The sequence below is a fragment of the Hyperolius riggenbachi genome, chromosome 2, assembly GCF_040937935.1.
Source record: "Hyperolius riggenbachi isolate aHypRig1 chromosome 2, aHypRig1.pri, whole genome shotgun sequence".
NCBI lineage: Eukaryota > Metazoa > Chordata > Amphibia > Anura > Hyperoliidae > Hyperolius > Hyperolius riggenbachi.
The window spans coordinates 226,602,656-226,623,098 of record NC_090647.1 but is presented as its reverse complement, the minus strand read 5'-3'; the positions used below and the strand labels follow the sequence as shown (position 1 = coordinate 226,623,098).

Below are 20,443 nucleotides of genomic sequence, written 5' to 3'. Positions count from 1 at the left end.
GCCACCCATCAATCACCCCCTGTCACTGCCACCCATCAATCACCCGCTGTCACTGCCACCCATCAATCAGCCCCTAACCTGCCCCTTGCGGGCAAACTGATCACCCACCCACACCAATAGATCGCCCACAGATCCGACATCAGCAGTGACAGGGGGTGATTGATGGGTGATAGGTGATTGGCAGGTGATTGACAGGTGATCAGTGGGTTATTACAGGGAAGGACAGATGTAAATATTGCACTGGCGAATTGATAAGGGGGGGTCTGAGGGCAATCTGAGCGTGTAGGCGGGTGATTGGGTGCCCGCAAGGGGCAGATTAGGGTCTGATCTGATGGGTAACAGTGACAGGTGGTGATAGGGGGTGATTGATGGGTAATTAGTGGGTGTTTAGAGGAGAGAATAGATGTAAACGCTGCGCTTGGGTGGTGATCTGATGTCGGATCTGCGGGCGATCTATTTGTGTGGGTGGGTGATCAGATTGCCCGCAAGGGGCAGGTTAGGGGCTGATTGTTGGGTGGCAGTGACAGGGGGTGATTGATGGGTGATAGGTGATTGGCAGGTGATTGACAGGTGATCAGTGGGTTATTACAGGGAAGGACAGATGTAATTAATGCACTGGCGAATTGATAAGGGGGGGGGTCTGAGGGCAATCTGAGCGTGTGGGCGGGTGATTGGGTGCCCGCAAGGGGCAGATTAGGGTCTGATCTGATAGGTAACAGTGACAGGTGGTGATAGGGGGTGATTGATGGGTGATTGATGGGTAATTAGTGGGTGTTTAGAGAAGATAACAGATGTAAACGATACATTTGGGAGGTAATCTGACGGCGGGTTTGCGGGCGATCTAATGGTGTGGGTGGGTGATCAGATTGCCCGCAAGGGGCAGGTTAGGGGCTGATTGATGGGTGGCAGTGACAGGGGGTGACAGGGGGTGATTGATGGGTGATAGGTGATTGGCAGGTGATTGACAGGTGATCAGTGGGTTATTACAGGGAAGAACAGATGTAATTAATGCACTGGTGAATTGATAAGGGGGGGTCAGAGGGCAATCTGAGCGTGTGGGCAGGTGATTGGGTGCCCGCAAGGGGCAGATTAGGGTCTGATCTGATAGGTAAAAGTGACAGGTGGTGATAGGGGGTTATTGATGGGTGATTGATGGGTAATTAGTGGGTGTTTAGAGGAGAGAATAGATGTAAACAATGGATTTGGGAGGTGATCTGATGTCGGATCTGCGGGCGATCTATTGGTGTGGGGGGGTGATCAGATTGCCCGCAAGGGGCAGGTTAGGGGCTGATTGATGGGTGGCAGTGACAGGGGGTGATTGATGGGTGATTGACAGGCGATTGACAGGTGATTGACAGGTGATTGACAGGTGATTGACAGGTGATCAGGGGGGATAGATGCATACAGTACATGGGGGGGGGGTCTGGGGGGGGGGGTCTGGGGAGAATCTGAGGGGTGGGGGGGTGATCAGGAGGGAGCAGTGGGCAGGAGGGGGGATAAAAAAAAAATAGCGTTGACAGATAGTGACAGGGAGTGATTGATGGGTGATTAGGGGGGTGATTGGGTGCAAACAGGGGTCTGGGGGGTGGGCAGGGGGGGGTCTGATGGGTGCTGTGGGCGATCTGGGGCAGGGGGGGTAAAAAATCAGTGTGCTTGGTGCAGACTAGGGTGGCTGCAGCCTGCCCTGGTGGTCCCTCGGACACTGGGACCACCAGGGCAGGAGGCAGCCTGTATAATACACTTTGTAAACATTACAAAGTGTATTATACACTTTGTATGCGGCGATCGTCGGGTTAACATCCCGCCGGCGCTTCCGTATGGCCGGCGGGATGTTGCGGCGGGTGAGCGGCGCCAGGCGGAGGCGGAGGATCGCGTCACGGATGACGCGATCGCTCCGCCCATGCCCCTACAAGGACCGCCGCCAATTGTCAATACGGCGGTCCTTGCGGGGTGTACTTCCCGGCCGCCAATTGTCAATACGGCGGTCGGGAAGTGGTTAATCACTAATTCCCCCTCCCTCTCTTTGCCTGCAGTGTATGCTGGGTGTGTAATATAGTCCAGTTTCTGGAGCTCTGCTCACCATTGCAGTTAAACCATTCAGGTATGAGGTCTGTTTGAAAGCGCTGCCATATCTCCCACTGTGCAAAGTATGATGTAAGAGTGTCATCCACTATGCCACTGTGCTGTAAGCGTGTCATCCACTATGCCACTGTTCTGTAAGAGTGCCACCCACTATGCCACCATGCTGTAAGAGTGCCATCCACTATGCCACCATGCTGTAAGAGTGCTGTCCACTATGCCACTATGCTGTAAGAGTGCTATCCACTAGGCCACCATGCTGTAAGAGTGCTGTCCACTAGGCCACCATGCTGTAAGAGTCCTATCCACTAGGCCACCATGCTGTAAGAGTGCTATCCACTATGCCACCATGATTTAAGAGTGTCATCCACTATGCCACTGTGCTGTAAGAGTGCTATCCACTATGCCACCATGCTGTAAGATTGCCATCCACTATGCCACCATGCTGTAAGAGTGCCATCCACTATGCCACCATGCTGTAAGAGTGCTATCCACTATGCCACCATGCTGTAAGAGTGCCATCCACTATTCCACTATGCTGTAAGAGTGCTGTCCACTATGCCACTATGCTGTAAGAGTGCCATCCACTATGCCACTATCATGTAAGAGTGTCATCCACTATGCCACCATGCTGTAAGAGTGCCATCCACTATTCCACTATGCTGTAAGAGTGCTATCCACTAGGCCACCATGCTGTAAGAGTGCTATCCACTATGCCACCATGCTGTAAGAGTGCCATCCACTATTCCACTATGATGTAAGAGTGCTGTCCACTAGGCCACCATGATGTAAGAGTGCCATCCACTATGCCACCATGCTGTAAGAGTGCTGTCCACTATGCCACCATGCTGTAAGAGTGCTGTGTCCACTATGCCACTATGCTGTAAGAGTGCCATCCACTATGCCACTATCATGTAAGAGTGTCATCCACTATGCCACCATGCTGTAAGAGTGCCATCCACTATTCCACTATGCTGTAAGAGTGCCACCATGCTGTAAGAGTGCTATCCACTATGCCACCATGCTGTAAGAGTGCCATCCACTATTCCACTATGCTGTAAGAGTGCTGTCCACTAGGCCACCATGCTGTAAGAGTGCTATCCACTATGCCACCATGCTGTAAGAGTGCTGTCCACTATGCCACTATGCTGTAAGAGTGCTATCCACTATGCCACCATGCTGTAAGAGTGCCATCCACTATTCCACTATGCTGTAAGAGTCCTATCCACTAGGCCACCATGCTGTAAGAGTGCTATCCACTATGCCACCATGATTGACGGTATGGACGAGTATACCCGTCCATTACCGCCGGAGGTCGCCGCTCAGGCCCTGCTGGGCCGATTTTTATGAAATAAAAAGCAGCACACGATCCGCCGCGAGCAGCGGCGAAAGAGGGTCCCCCTAGCTGCCCGAGCCCTGCGCAGCCGGAACATATAGTTCCGGCCAGCGCTAAGGGCTGGATCGAAGGCGGCTGACGTCAGGACGTCGGCTGACGTCGATGACGTCACTCCGCTCGTCGCTATGGCGACGATATAAGCAAAACAAGGAAGGCTGCTCATTGCAGCCTTCCTTGTTTATTCTGGGCGCCGGAGGTGATCGAAAGAACGCCTCCGGAGCGCCCTCTAGTGGGCTTTCATGCAGCCAACTTTCAGTTGGCTGCATGAAATAGTTTTTTTTTATAAGAAAAAAACCCTCCCGCAGCCTCCCTGGCGATTTTAATAGAACGCCAGGGAGGTTAAGAGTGTCATCCAATATGCCACTGTGCTGTAAGAGTGCTATCCACTAGGCCACCATGCTGTAAGAGTCCTATCCACTAGGCCACCATGCTGTAAGAGTGCTATCCACTATGCCACCATGATTTAAGAGTGTCATCCACTATGCCACTGTGTTGTAAGAGTGCTATCCACTAGGCCACCATGCTGTAAGAGTGCTGTCCACTAGGCCACCATGCTGTAAGAGTCCTATCCACTAGGCCACCATGCTGTAAGAGTGCTATCCACTATGCCACCATAATTTAAGAGTGTCATCCACTATGCCACTGTGCTGTAAGAGTGCTATCCACTATGCCACCATGCTGTAAGAGTGCTATCCACTATGCCACCATGCTGTAAGAGTGCCATCCACTATTCCACTATGCTGTAAGAGTGCTGTCCACTATGCCACCATGCTGTAAGAGTGCTGTCCACTATGCCACTATGCTGTAAGAGTGCCATCCACTATGCCACTATCATGTAAGAGTGTCATCCACTATGCCACCATGCTGTAAGAGTGCCATCCACTATTCCACTATGCTGTAAGAGTGCTGTCCACTAGGCCACCATGCTGTAAGAGTGCTATCCACCATGCCACCATGCTGTAAGAGTGCCATCCACTATTCCACTATGATGTAAGAGTGCTGTCCACTAGGCCACCATGCTGTAAGAGTGCTGTCCACTATGCCACCATGCTGTAAGAGTGCTGTCCACTATGCCACTATGCTGTAAGAGTGCCATGCACTATGCCACTATCATGTAAGAGTGTCATCCACTATGCCACCATGCTGTAAGAGTGCCATCCACTATTCCACTATGCTGTTAGAGTGCTGTCCACTAGGCCACCATGCTGTAAGAGTGCTATCCACTATGCCACCATGCTGTAAAAGTGCCATCCACTATTCCACTATGCTGTAAGAGTGCTGTCCACTAGGCCACCATGCTGTAAGAGTGCTATCCACTATGCCACCATGCTGTAAGAGTGCTGTCCACTATGCCACTATGCTGTAAGAGTGCTATCCACTAGGCCACCATGCTGTAAGAGTGCCATCCACTATGCCACTATGATGTAAGAGTGTCATCCACTATGCCACTGTGCTGTAAGCGTGTCATCCACTATGCCACTGTTCTGTAAGAGTGCCATCCACTATGCCACCATGCTGTAAGAGTGCTATCCACTATGCCACCATGCTGTAAGAGTGCTGTCCACTATGCCACTATGCTGTAAGAGTGCTATCCACTATGCCACCATGCTGTAAGAGTGCCATCCACTATTCCACTATGCTGTAAGAGTCCTATCCACTAGGCCACCATGCTGTAAGAGTGCTACCCACTATGCCACCATGATTTAAGAGTGTCATCCACTATGCCACTGTGCTGTAAGAGTGCTATCCACTAGGCCACCATGCTGTAAGAGTCCTATCCACTAGGCCACCATGCTGTAAGAGTGCTATCCACTATGCCACCATGATTTAAGAGTGTCATCCACTATGTCACTGTGCTGTAAGAGTGCTATCCACTAGGCCACCATGCTGTAAGAGTGCTGTCCACTAGGCCACCATGCTGTAAGAGTCCTATCCACTAGGCCACCATGCTGTAAGAGTGCTATCCACTATGCCACCATGATTTAAGAGTGTCATCCACTATGCCACTGTGCTGTAAGAGTGCTATCCACTATGCCACCATGCTGTAAGAGTGCCATCTACTATGTCACCATGCTGTAAGAGTGCCATCCACTATGCCACCATGCTGTAAGAGTGCTATCCACTATGCCACCATGCTGTAAGAGTGCCATCCACTATTCCACTATGCTGTAAGAGTGCTGTCCACTATGCCACCATGCTGTAAGAGTGCTGTCCACTATGCCACTATGCTGTAAGAGTGCCATCCGCTATGCCACTATCATGTAAGAGTGTCATCCACTATGCCACCATGCTGTAAGAGTGCCATCCACTATTCCACTATGCTGTAAGAGTGCTGTCCACTAGGCCACCATGCTGTAAGAGTGCTATCCACTATGCCACCATGCTGTAAGAGTGCTGTCCACTATGCCACTATGCTGTAAGAGTGCTATCCACTATGCCACTGTGCTGTAAGAGTGCTATCCACTAGGCCACCATGCTGTAAGAGTCCTATCCACTAGGCCACCATGCTGTAAGAGTGCTATCCACTATGCCACCATGATTTAAGAGTGTCATCCACTATGCCACCATGCTGTAAGAGTGCCATCCACTATTCCACTATGCTGTAAGAGTGCTGTCCACTAGGCCACCATGCTGTAAGAGTGCTATCCACTATGCCACCATGCTGTAAGAGTGCTATCCACTATGCCACCATGCTGTAAGAGTGCCATCCACTATTCCACTATGATGTAAGAGTGCTGTCCACTAGGCCACCATGATGTAAGAGTGCCATCCACTATGCCACCATGCTGTAAGAGTGCTGTCCACTATGCCACCATGCTGTAAGAGTGCTGTCCACTATGCCACTATGCTGTAAGAGTGCCATCCACTATGCCACTATCATGTAAGAGTGTCATCCACTATGCCACCATGCTGTAAGAGTGCCATCCACTATTCCACTATGATGTAAGAGTGCTGTCCACTAGGCCACCATGATGTAAGAGTGCCATCCACTATGCCACCATGCTGTAAGAGTGCTGTCCACTATGCCACCATGCTGTAAGAGTGCTGTCCACTGTGCCACTATGCTGTAAGAGTGCCATCCACTATGCCACTATCATGTAAGAGTGTCATCCACTATGCCACCATGCTGTAAGAGTGCCATCCACTATTCCACTATGCTGTAAGAGTGCTGTCCACTAGGCCACCATGCTGTAAGAGTGCTATCCACTATGCCACCATGCTGTAAGAGTGCCATCCACTATTCCACCATGCTGTAAGAGTGCTATCCACTATGCCACCATGCTGTAAGAGTGCCATCCACTATTCCACCATGCTGTAAGAGTGCTGTCCACTATGCCACTATGCTGTAAGAGTGCTATCCACTAGGCCACCATGCTGTAAGAGTGCCATCCACTATGCCACCATGCTGTAAGAGTGCTGTCCACTATTCCACTATGCTGTAAGAGTGCCATCCACTAGGCCACCATGCTGTAAGAGTGCTATCCACTATGCCACTATGATGTAAGAGTGTCATCCACTATGCCACTGTTCTGTAAGAGTGCCATCCACTATGCCACCATGCTGTAAGAGTGCTATCCACTATGCCACCATGCTGTAAGAGTGCTGTCCACTATGCCACCATGCTGTAAGAATGCCATCCACTATTCCACTATGCTGTAAGAGTGCTGTCCACTAGGCCACCATGCTGTAAGAGTGCTATCCACTATGCCACCATGCTGTAAGAGTGCCATCCACTATTCCACTATGCTGTAAGAGTGCTGTCCACTAGGCCACCATGCTGTAAGAGTGCTATCCACTATGCCACCATGCTGTAAGAGTGCTGTCCACTATGCCACTATGCTGTAAGAGTGCTATCCACTAGGCCACCATGCTGTAAGAGTGCCATCCACTATGCCACCATGCTGTAAGAGTGCTGTCCACTATGCCACCATGCTGTAAGAGTGCCATCCACTATGCCACCATGCTGTAAGAGTGCCATCCACTATGCCACCATGCTGTAAGAGTGCTGTCCACTATGCCACTATGCTGTAAGAGTGCTGTCCACTATTCCACTATGCTGTAAGAGTGCTATCCACTATGCCACCATGCTGTAAGAGTGCTGTCCACTATGCCACCATGCTGTAAGAGTGCCATCCACTATGCCACCATGCTGTAAGAGTGCTGTCCACTATGCCACTATGCTGTAAGAGTGCTGTCCACTATTCCACTATGCTGTAAGAGTGCTATCCACTATGCCACCATGCTGTAAGAGTGCTATCCACTATGCCACCATGCTGTAAGAGTGCCATCCACTATGCCACCATGCTGTAAGAGTGCCATCCACTATGCCACTATGATGTAAGAGTGTCATCCACTATGCCACCATGCTGTAAGAGTGCCATCCACTATGCCACCATGCTGTAAGAGTGCCATCCACTATGCCACCATGCTGTAAGAGTGCTATCCACTATGCCACCATGCTGTAAGAGTGATATCCACTATGCCACCATGCTGTAAGAGTGCTATCCACTAGGCCACCATGCTGTAAGAGTGCTATCCACTATGCCACTATGATGTAAGAGTGTCATCCACTATGCCACTGTGCTGTAAGCGTGTCATCCACTATGCCACCATGCTGTAAACTGAAAGACAAGACTAAGAAACATGTTTATCTACTTAGCTGCACCTATGAGGAACATTGTACAGTACCGCCACTGTATGTATTGACACAGTCAGAGTGCTGTGAACTAAGAACTGCAGATGAGATAAATAAACACCGGTTGTTTGACAAATATGAGCTGACCTCAATAAGTGTGAAAAAACAGAATGGTCACTTAATGTCCTGACACACACTCTGCAAGTTGTTTTGATAACTGTAAGCAACTTCTGTGTTCTGCGCCCATAAACCCCTGGCTACAGCTTGTGAGGCTTCCACCTCATGTTCTATAATTAAGACTTGGCCCATCCGCCACCACAGCCTATTTAATAATGGGCCACAAACTGCCATTAAATATATCCACTGGTTTGTCATATAGGTGCCCCTAATATGATCTAAATAAACTTGGAACAAAACCCTCCAATTCTGAATGGTGACAAGATAATCCACCAAGGACTGGGAAAACTTCGCCATGGCCGTGTTAATGCATTTTTGAATTCACATTCTAAATTTACCTGCAGGATATGACAAAAGATTTATGAAGACAATTTAAGAGAAAGATAATACGGAAAGACATAAGAAATCATATTTAATTATGTGTATTAAAGCGGAATATAACCCTGCATTTCAACTTTGCTCTAAAACATTATTTACAGCATATTATATGCAACCAGCATTTTTTTTTTTACTAGACCAGCATTGGAAGGGTTAAACACAGAGGTTTTAAGTTCCGTGCAGACGTTCAGATAGTTACATTCTATTTAGTTATATGTATCTATTGAGAAATGTTACACACTCTTTGGCTGTCCTCCAACTCCTTCTCAGTGAGAGAGATGAGTCACAATAAACACTTACATACATTTATGTAAACAAAAAGTATCTAACTCAAGTTCGGATGCGTCTGCAGAAATCTCCAGGGACTTTAAAGCCCTGTGTAACCCTTCCAATGCTGGTCTAGTAAAAAAAAAATGCTGGTTGCATATAATATACTGTAAATAATGTTTTAGAGCAAAGTTGAAATGCAGGGTTATATTCCGCTTTAAAGGATAACTTAAGCTAGATGGATATGGAGGCTGCCATATTTATTTCTTATTAAGGGATACCAGTTTCCTGGCTTCCTGTTAATCCCCTGCCTCTAATACTTTTAGCCATAGACCCTGAACAAGCATGCAGCAGATCAGGTGTTTCGGACATTATTTTCAGATCTGATAAGATTAGCTGCATGCTTGTTTCTGCTAATCTTGCAATGGACGAGTGGATGTATGCCTGATCTACAGCGGGATCATCCACTGAAATTTGTTTATATGCCCTGAAGATAGTCCCGAAATGTTGGCTATATTTTTTGAGAAATACATTAATATTTGGATGTGCCAGCTTGTGTTCTGTTTGAAGATTTTAAATACCAGGGGAGCTGTCATTAGTCTGGATTGAGTTTAGGCACTCAGCTCTTTATTGGACTTAGTTAAAGGTGTGCGGGACACTCGGTAGTTATTATGCCATACAGTACATAAGGGGCTTGATTCACAAAGCGGTGCTAACCTACTTAGCACGTCTAAAGTCTTTAGACGCGCTAACCAGGGTGCTAAGTAGGTTAGCACCGGATTTCTCAATCAGATCGCGCGCTAACTTTGCGCGCGTAAAGTTTTACGCGTGCAAAGTTTTACGCGCGCTAAGTCCCATAGGCTTTAATGGGCACTTCGCGCGGTGCGCCCTGCGCTCTGTGCAGTACGCGCGTAAAGTTTTACGCGCATAAAGTTTTGCGCGCGTAAAGTTTTATGCGCGAAATGCTTGTTTAGACGTGCTAAGGGGGTTTTCACAGGCGTGCTAACAGTTAGCACCGCTTTGTGAATCAAGCCCATAATCTGAAAAGTGAAGATCTGCATCTGTCAATCTGACAAATGGAATTCACTATTAAACCAAGTCAGTCAGGCAGCCTTATTGGGTACCTCAATTCTAAAGGATTGTGTAATACAGCAGGCCAAAGACTTTTAAAATAGCCTTCAAAATCACATTGAATTGAAATGTTAATAAAAAGATGTCATAAAAGAGACTGAGAACCACCCCTGACCCATCAATTCAGAATAAAAGTAAAGTGGACATCCCAGAAAACTAGGCAGCGGAGACAGTGTATCCTATCTATCTCAAATCCATTAGTCCATTTGAGCTACTCAGTCAAGTATATGAACAATTTCCCTTGTACCAACCTAGCATCAGAAAATATTAACCCAGCCAAACTAAACACCGGTTTAAAGGTGAATCCCATAATGATTTATGCAAATGTAAGGAAAGGCTTTGGGCAAATCCTATAGCAATGCAAAGGAAATGGGCTGTCTATTTTCAACAGAATATGTATTTTTAAAACTCCTTAGAAAATGATCACAAAATAGGGAAGTCAAGCAGCAGCCACTAGAGTTGGGCCGAACCTCCGATTTTAGGTTCGCGAACTTCCGCGGAAGGTTCGGTTCGCGTTAAAGTTCGCGAACCGCAATAGACTTCAATGGGGATGCGAACTTTGAAAGAAAAAAATAATTATGCTGGCCACAAAAGTGATGGAAAAGATGTTTCAAGGGGTCTAACACCTGGAGGGGGGCATGGCGGAGTGGGATACATGCCAAAAGTCCCAGGGAAAAATCTGGATTTGACGCAAAGCAGCGTTTTAAGGGCAGAAATCACATTGAATGCTAAATGACAGGCCTAAAGTGCTTTCAAACATCTTGCATGTGTATACATCAATCAGGTAGTGTAATTAAGGTACTGCTTCACACTGACACACCAAACTCACCGTGTAACGCACCGCAAACAGCTGTTTGTGTAGTGACGGCCGTGCTGGACTGGTGCGCACCATGGCGAGAGTGCAGGTTTTGGTGGCTTTACAGCCCATATGGTCGCCTGGCTGATGTAGCTGAATGACAGAACAGTGACTGTCCAGCTGATCAAATTTGGTCTGACCACAATGAGGCAACGACCTTATTATCGTGGGTGTGCCCCCCGAGACACTCATCTAGGCGCCGGTCATTGCTTCATTGTGATACGCAAGCCCCTTCACCACGGCAAGGTAATGATCACGAAGGGGAATGGGCGCATGTACATGCCTTTTCTTTTGTTGTTGCAGCTGCCCGCAGTGCAGCCAGAAAAATTAGGCAGTCATGTACACGCACCAGAAAAATTATTACAGCGGCCGCTGCTAGCAGCGGCCTAAAAAATTCAGCAATCCGCCTGGAGTCCCGGACCCTGTTGGTGGTGGCGGAGAAGGTAGTCAAGCGGCCTGCAGGCAGACATGCTGTGTGGAGGGACTGGGAGCGACTTAGTCTTCTTGGAGCAGGCCAGGCAGCCAGTCACACGGCGTGCAGGCAGAGATGCTGTGTGTGCGGGGACTGACTTAGTCTTGGGGCGGGCAGCAGCCCTCCGGGATCCATGCCTCATTCATTTTGATAAAGGTGAGGTACTTAACACTTTTGTGACTTAGGCGACTTCTCTTCTCTGTGACAATGCCTCCAGCTGCGCTGAAGGTCCTTTCTGACAGGACGCTTGCGGCAGAGCAGGAGAGAAGTTGGACAGCAAATTGGGACAGCTCTGGCCACAGGTCAAGCCTGCGCACCCAGTAGTTCAAGGGTTCCTCATCGCTGTTCACAGCAGTGTCTACATCCACACTTAAGGCCAGGTAGTCGGCTACCTGCCGTTCCAGGCGTTGGTGGAGGGTGGATCCGGAAGGGCTACGGCGAGGCATTGGACTAAAGAACGTCCGCATGTCCGACATCATCATGAGATCGCTGGAGCGTCCTGTCTTTGACTGCGTGGACACGGGAGGAGGATTAGTGGCAGTGGTACCTTGCTGGCGTTGTGCCGTCACATCACCCTTAAAGGCATTGTAAAGCATAGTTGACAGCTGGTTCTGCATGTGCTTTATCCTTTCCACCTTCTGGTGAGTTGGTAACAGGTCCGCCACTTTGTGCCTGTACCGAGGGTCTAGTAGTGTGGCCACCCAGTACTGGTCATTCCCCTTGAGGTTTTTTATACGGGGGTCCCTCAACAGGCAGGACAGGATAAAAGACGACATCTGCACAAAGTCGGATCCAGTACCCTCCATCTCCTCTTGCTCTTCCTCAGTGACGTCAGGTAAGTCAACCTCCTCCCCCCAGCCGCGAACAATACCACGGGAAGGTTGAGCAGCACAAGCCCCTTGCGATGCCTCCTCCCCCTACTCCTCCTCCTCCCCCAAAGAAACACCTTGCTCATCATCCTCTGAGTCTGACTCGTCTTCTGCACACGACTTATCTTCTTCCTCCTCCTCCCCCCTCTGTGCTGCCGCAGGTGTTGAGGAAACAGCTGGGTCTGATGAAAATTGGTCCCATGCCTGTTCCTTCCGTAACGGTTCCTGGTCACGCTCATTCACAGCTTTATCCGCCACTCTACGCACAGCACGCTCCAAGAAGTAAGCGTAGGGAATTAAGTCGCTGATGGTGCCCTCACTGCGGCTCACCAGGTTGGTCACCTCCTCAAACGGCCGCATGAGCCTGCATGCATTTTTCATCAGTGTCCAGTTGTCGGGCCAGAACATCCCCATCTTCCCAGACTGTTTCATTCTACTGTAGTTGTAGAGGTAGTGGGTCACGGCTTTCTTCTGTTCTAGCAGGCGGGAGAACATGAGCAGGGTCGAGTTCCAGCGAGTCGGGCTATCGCAAATGAGGCGTCTCACCGGCATGTTGTTTTTGCGCTGAATTTCCGCAAAGCGTGCCATGGCTGTGTAAGACCGCCTCAAATGCCCACAGAACTTCCTGGCCTGCTTCAGGACATTCGCTAAGCCAGGGTACTTTGCCACAAATCTTTGAACCACTAGATTCATGACATGTGCCATGCAGGGTATGTGTGTCAGCTTCCCCATATGCAAAGCGGCAAGCAGATTGCTGCCGTTGTCGCACACCACGTTGCCTATCTCCAGGTGGTGCGGGGTCAGCCACTCATCCACCTGTTTCTTAAGAGCAGCCAGGAGAGCTGCTCCAGTGTGACTCTCCGCTTTGAGACAAGACATGTCTAAGATGGCGTGACACCGTCTTACCTGGCATGCAGCATAAGCCCTGCGGAGCTGGGGCTGTGTAGCTGGAGAGGAGAACTGCCACTCAGCCAAGGAGGAGGAGGACAGCGAAGAGCATGTAGCAGGAGGAGAGGAGGTGGCAGGAGGCCTGCCTGCAAGCCGTGGAGGTGTCACAATTTGGTCCGCTGCGCCCTGCTTGCCATCGTTCACCACCAGGTTCACCCAATGGGCTGTGTAGGTAATGTAGCGGCCCTGCCCGTGCTTGGCAGACCAGGCATCCGTGGTCAGGTGTACCCTTGACCCAACGCTCTTCGCAAGAGATGACACCACTTGCCTCTCAACTTCACGGTGCAGTTGGGGTATGGCCTTTCTCGAAAAATAAGTGCGGCCTGGCATCTTCCACTGCGGTGTTCCGATGGCCACAAATTTACGGAAGGCCTCAGAGTCCACCAGCCGGTATGGTAACAGCTGCCGAGCTAACAGTTCCGCCACGCCAGCTGTCAGACGCCGGGCAAGGGGGTGACTGGCCGAAATTGGCTTCTTCCGCTCAAACATTTCCTTCACGGACACCTGACTGCTGCTGTGGGCAGAGGAGCAGGAAGCGCTCAAGGGCAGAGGCGGAGTGGAGGAGGGTGCCTGTGAAGGTGGAAGGGAGAAAGCGGCAGAAGCAGATAATGCACCTGATGGAGGAGGAAGAGGAGAAGGAGGGTGGCTTTGCTTTTGTGTGCTGCTGCTGCTTTTGCTCAGGTGGCCATCCCATTGCTGTTTGTGCCTTTTCTCCAGGTGCCTTCGTAAGGCACTTGTCCCTACGTGAGTGTTGGCCTTTCCACGGCTCAATTTTTGTTGGCAGAGCGAACAGATGGCTTTGGTCCGATCTGAGGCACACACATTAAAAAATTTCCACACCGCTGAGCCACCCTGGGATGTGGGCACTATGGGGACCTCAGCAGCTGATGCTGAAGGGCAAGTTGGCTGGCTGTACATAGGTGGCGATACATGGTGCCAGACTCTGCCACCAGCTGTTTCTGACGAAGAGCTGCCCCAGCTTCTTTCAGCAACTTCTCTCCTCCTACTACTCTCTGACTCCCCCTCTGAACTGTCCCCCTCTTCATCTCTATTGGGAACATACAGAGGATCCCTATTACCGTCATCATCGTAGTCATCCTGCCCAGCTTCGCTTGCCTCAGACAAATCCAAACTTGCACCATCAGTAGGTCCTTCATCCTCCTGACACGTTACATCCATAGTGTTGCCGCGTAACTCAGACATATGAGCTGGTGAAAATTCATCTGGCTGTAACAACAATGGCTGTGCATCAGTGATTTCACCACTAAATAATTCTTGCGAAGTGTCAAATGCAGCGGAAGTGGTGCTAGTAGTAGCGCTGGTGGCTGAGCAAGATGAGGTGTTCTGTGTCGCTAAATACTCAACCACGTCCTGACAATCTTGGGAGGTGATGGGACGTGCCTTCTTCCGAGCACTGTACTGTGGGCCAGGTCCACACGAAATTACATTTACACGACCTCGCGCAGACCTGCCGGGTGGCCTTCCTCTGGCTCTGGCACTACCTCTTCCTCTACCTGTTTTGTCCATATCGGGTATGCATGGAGTGGTATATCACACTGCGTGCACTCACGTAGGTAGGTGGGTTCACTTAACTGCACAGGTATGCGCACTGATGCGGTGGGGTCACTGAACAGAACAGGTATACAGTGGCGGGTCCACTGAACAGAACAGGTATGCAGTGGCGGGTTCACTAAACAGAACAGGTATACAGTGGCGGGTTCACAGAACAGGTATGCAGTGGCAGGTTCACTGAACACAGCAGGTATGCAGTGGCGGGTTCACTGAACAGGTATACAGTGGCGGGTCCACTGAACAGAACAGGTATGCAGTGGCGGGTTCACTAAACAGAACAGGTATACAGTGGCGGGTTCACTAAACAGAACAGGTATACAGTGGCGGGTTCACAGAACAGGTATGCAGTGGCAGGTTCACTGAACACAACAGGTATGCAGTGGCGGGTTCACTGAACAGGTATACAGTGGCGGGTCCACTGAACAGAACAGGTATGCAGTGGCGGGTTCACTAAACAGAACAGGTATACAGTGGCGGGTTCACTAAACAGAACAGGTATACAGTGGCGGGTTCACAGAACAGGTATGCAGTGGCAGGTTCACTGAACACAACAGGTATGCAGTGGCGGGTTCACTGAACAGGTATACAGTGGCGGGTCCACTGAACAGAACAGGTATGCAGTGGCGGGTTCAATGAACAGGTATACAGTGGCGGGTCCACTGAACAGAACAGGTATGCAGTGGCAGGTTCACTGAACAGGTATGCAGTGGTAGGTTCACTGAACAGGTATGCAGTGGTGGGTTCACTGAACAGGTATGCAGTGGTGGGTTCACTGAACAGGTATGCAGTGGTGGGTTCACAGCACAGGTATGCAGTGGTGGGTTCACAGCACAGGTATGCAGTGGTGGGTTCACAGCACAGGTATGCAGTGGTGGGTTCACAGCACAGGTATGCAGTGGTGGGTTCACAGCACAGGTATGCAGTGGTGGGTTCACAGAACAGGTATGCAGCCAGACAGGAACAAGTTAAGCCTAACCAATCTTTCCCTGAGAGACAGTCTGCAGCAGCTCGCCCTACTCTCACTAACGCAGGCAGCACACGAGTGACCGTAATGGCCGCCGCTGCCTGCCTTATATAAGGGGGGGTGGGGCTCCAGGGGCTAGTGTAGCCTAATTGGCTACACTGGGCCTGCTGACTGTGATGTAGAGGGTCAAAGTAGACCCTCCATGTGCATTATGGGGCGAACCGAACTTCCGCAAAGGTTCGCCTGCGGGACGCGAACGCGAACCACTGAAGTTCGCATGGAACCGTTCGCAGGCGAACCGTTCGGCCCAACTCTAGCAGCCACTTAAATTTTCCTAAACAAATGATTTCTACTAAATACCTACAACAAAAGTTGTAAGAACAACGTTCTTTAACTAAATAAGAAAGAAACATTAAAATGAAGTCCTGGGAATCTGTTAGTGGAGAGGCCTGTAGTCCCTCCATAAAAACAGTCCACGAGTGCCATGCAGCTACGTAAGAAGCCCACGTTTATTGTGAAACTGAGCTTTGCATTGTCTCATACATCACCCACCAGGTCTGCCTCTGGCATCAGCTATGTGAAGACATTCATCTGCACAGACAGAACATCAACAACTGCGTTTTGTTTACCTGGAAGGAACAGTATTTGGCCTTAAGCCACATATTACCTTTGAGAATTACAATACTAATTATCTTAGAAAGGAATAACTATTATAAACTACACAAAAAATATCAATGGTTTCACTGTCCACCCCTAGTAAACAATATCTCTGAACACAACCAAAGCAAAGCATGAGGCTTAAATTGGACAAAATCTAACCTAGTACAAAACAGCACATGCTGTGTATTCATAGAAGAAAAAAAATCACCTTTACTTTAAAAAAAAAAAAAAAGATATACAGCAAGATTCACGGTATCTAGCGTTGTCTGATGCCGTATACATGTGCTTGCCGATTGCGTGAAGTGGCGTTAAAAGCACTGTAAGTGTCCCTGTGTCCATGGCATAACCCCGATATAACTGTTCAATGCTTAACCACTTGAGGACTGCAGTGTTAAACCCCCCTAAAGACCAGGCTATTTTTTTCCTAATTGGCCACTGCAGCTTTAAGGCCAAGCTGCAGGGCTGCACAACACAGTACACGAGTGACCTCCTCCCCTTTTCCCCCCACCAACAGAGCTCTCTGTTGGTGGGGTCTGATCGCTCCAAAGTTGTTTATTTTTTTAATATAAATATTTATTTCATTTATTTTTGAATAAAAATGCCTTTTTTTTATTTGTATTCCCCTGCTCCCTCCCTCCCCCCGCCAGCCAATCAAGGTGATCAGCTGTCATAGGCTTCAGCCTATGACAACCGATCACTGCCTAGCCTATGGAGGGGACAGCCCTGTCACATGGCTGTCCCCAGTATAGCGCTGCTGCCAATCGCAGCGCTGTACATGTAAATAGATGGCGATTACGCCGAATTAACATTCTCCCTAGTGGCCGCTCAGAGACTGAAGGTGGGGCAGAGCTCCGCTCCCGAGAAGGAGATGCGCACGCAGCCTGCGCGCGATCTCCTTCAGTAGCCGGCTCCAGGACCTGACGCCAATTGGCGTTAGGTGGTCCTGGGGCTGTCGCCGCGGTCACGCCCATTGGCGTGAGGCGGTCATAGAATAGTTAATATGTGAGCTCCATTTACTGAAGGTTAGGGACTCTAAAGTATGCTCTCAACAGAATATGATGTCCAGGATGCCTAGTGATATACTGCATATGGCACATGGTTATTGTGGGAACTGATCAGGGAAGAGGTGCAGTAACAGGGATGATCAGCCTAATCATGACTTCTTATTTTAAACTACGCTAGCAGTGTTTTAGTTTCTCTCTGTGAAAAGTCATTGGCCTCGATTCACAAAGCGGTGATAACCCAGTTATCACGCCTAAAAGACTTTAGGCGTGATGACCTTTTCACCACTGAGTTATCACCGCTTTTTCCTGCTCTTCGCGCGAAGTTACCGCGCGTACGCGCGTTCGCGCGTGAGAGCGCGCGCAAAGTCCCATAGGGCTTAATGGGAGCTTCGCGCGAAGCGTCGGGTGCTGCGCGCGGTAACTTCGCGCGAGTTTCTTCTTATCATGCCTAAAGTGAGTTTAGGCGTAATAAGGGCCTTTTCACCACGGTGCTAACACTTTGCACCGCTTGGTGAATCGAGCCCATTGTATGTTTGGATTTGAGTATGCAGAGCATTAATATGGATATGTACTGTTTGGAGTTATCTTATCTTCACTATGCTGCAGGAAGACCAGGCCTTTCTCCTACAAAGCTTCTCAGCCACACCATAACTTGGAGTTCTAATAATACATCACATTTTCATTTCACTATAATTATTTAAGATTTACTTGATTGCAGTAATACTATCTAGCAATTTTAGTAAAGCAGAAATTAAAAGAACTAATCACTGTGACTTCCCTTTAAAGTGATTTATTTCATATCACTCAATCAGAAAATGTATACACTGGTCAGAACAATCTCTGACTGCCTAGACAAGACAAATAAAGGTGTGTGCACACACACACACACACACACACACACATTTACTGCTGACTCATGACTCGACTCCTTGGGCACCAGTCTGGGGCTGAGTGCGGTACATGCATTGTCAGTTTGTAGGCTGTTGCTATGGAGGGAGGAGGAGGGACAACGGCACAGTGTAAAGAGCTTCCAGTGAGAAGGGCAACAATGCAGTTGGGCATCATTGTCATGAAAGATCCAGCATGCAGGCTCTTTAGACACTTTCTGACGAAAACTGTGCAGTATATAAGCTAGTTTCTTGACTGAGGCTGTCCTAATGGGCAGCCTCAGTCTAGTATTGACTAGCATGTGTACCTAGCTTAAAACATTTAACCTAGGCCATATCAGATTATAATGAGGGTTGCTGGGTGGTTTGTGAACTAACTGTATGATTGCAGCTGCATGCAGCATCTGCAGCAATTAAATAAATAACGGACTGCCTGGGTATATAGGAAAAAAATCTCAGTGAGTGTCTATTTGAGACTGAAATCAAACAGTCACTAAATGATACTACTAATTTACTACTATTTCAGCAACCCCTACTATGCTTCAATATAATCCAGGCCCACAACTGTTCACCGCACAAGAGCAAACAATATTAAATCAATCAAGTTGTCAGAAAAAAATGTGTTGTTTAACTTATATACATTTTCTTCTTTTTCATGTCAGAAAGTGCAAGGGTCACTTTAAATTTAACCTCCCTGGCGTTTAGTCCATAATAGTCATGGTCATGAAAAAGAAGATCAAAGCGGTATGGCCTAGGTTAAACGTTTTAAGCTAGGTACACATGCTAGTCAATACTAGACTGAGGCTGCCCATTAGGACAGCCTCAGTCAAGAAACTAGCTTATATACTGCACAGTTTTCGCCAGAAAGTGTCTAAAGAGTCTGTATTCTGCATTCATGCATGCAGTTATCAACATACTGTACTTCAACTGCATCACACATTTCAGTAACAAGTGTATGCACGTCCTTAATCCTTTAGTAATATTAAACCACAATCACTCTAATCAAGATACAAATAGTCATAGTGCAGTGGAAAGAGCTTGTGTTTAGCTGACCAGTCCATGACGTAGTGGTCAGGTAAATATATTTACAAAGCTTTGATATGATCATGAAATGAGGAAATGTTCTACCACTCTCATTATGCCTATCTAACATGCCATTGCTCATTAAGTGAAACTCAAACAGGTTTTTCTAGATATGTTGCAGATTGAAATATCTGTACTTTCAACGTAGTTAAAGTATACTGAGCACCTGGGTGCTACGAAGTGCAAAAAAGTTTGCAAATCTCTCTCTAAGGGCTGGTGCACACTGCAAGAGCTTTTCTAAGCACTTTGTGATTTTAAAAGCTCTTGGTAATGTTATCCTATGTGTGTGTTCACACACTGGAGCGATGTGATTTTGAAAAAAATCCCGCATAGCATTGCATTAGCGAGAGATTTTCAAAATCACTAGTGCTTAAAAAGCTTTTGCAATGTGCACCAGCCCTAAGGGAGGTGTGTTAATTGTGTGGGCTTTTGCGGGCAGCGTGCATTTACTCACCTATGGGGGGGGGGGGGGGGGCTGCTCCATAGCCCCTGTCTATATGAAATTCTCCGTCTTCTGTGTCTCTGAGCCAAAGATTCCCACAAGGTAGTCCAGAGTCCCTTGCTTTTGCATTGCATGCAGAGGGCGCATGATGCATGCCGGAAGATGTACAGTAGTTCATTGATGTGGTAACTCCCAGCCAGGAGATGTATTCACATTAATGGAAACTACATCTCCCGGCATGCATCAGGTTTCCTCAGCATAACCCACTACACAAAGAATTGAATGTGTACATTAAACACCAAGTGAAAACCTGACATATCTGGCTAAGCAAATTTGGCCTAATTGGCTATTCATGAGGCAGTGCTCATGCAAATATGCATTCGCTTTCGCATGCCAACTTATGCAGGGTCAAAAACCAATGCCGCAAAGCGGTCGCCCTGCGGGAATTAGTTCATGCTGCAACAGCACTATCCAGGAGCGCCACGGGGAGGCTTCCCAATGCCCCCATACAACCGGGGGGACCGCGAGGTCCCAGGCGCTCTCACTGCCTGGGAACCACAGCGGCACCCCGGAGGGGGAGGCTGGGTGGCGCAGGCGACCCCCCTTCCCCCCCTCCTCAGCA

General features: G+C 48.7%; 1 long non-coding RNA gene across 1 annotated transcript in view; it reads right to left on the bottom strand.

The window, feature by feature from the left end:
- LOC137544238 (uncharacterized) overlaps nucleotides 1-18,377 on the bottom strand; it is a 78,089-nt gene extending 59,712 nt beyond the window's left edge. Inside the window, exon 1 of the long non-coding RNA XR_011025792.1 lies at nucleotides 18,317-18,377. This is a non-coding gene — a long non-coding RNA (uncharacterized lncRNA). The remainder of the gene's footprint in view (nucleotides 1-18,316) is intronic.
- Between the last annotated feature and the right edge of the window lie 2,066 nt (nucleotides 18,378-20,443).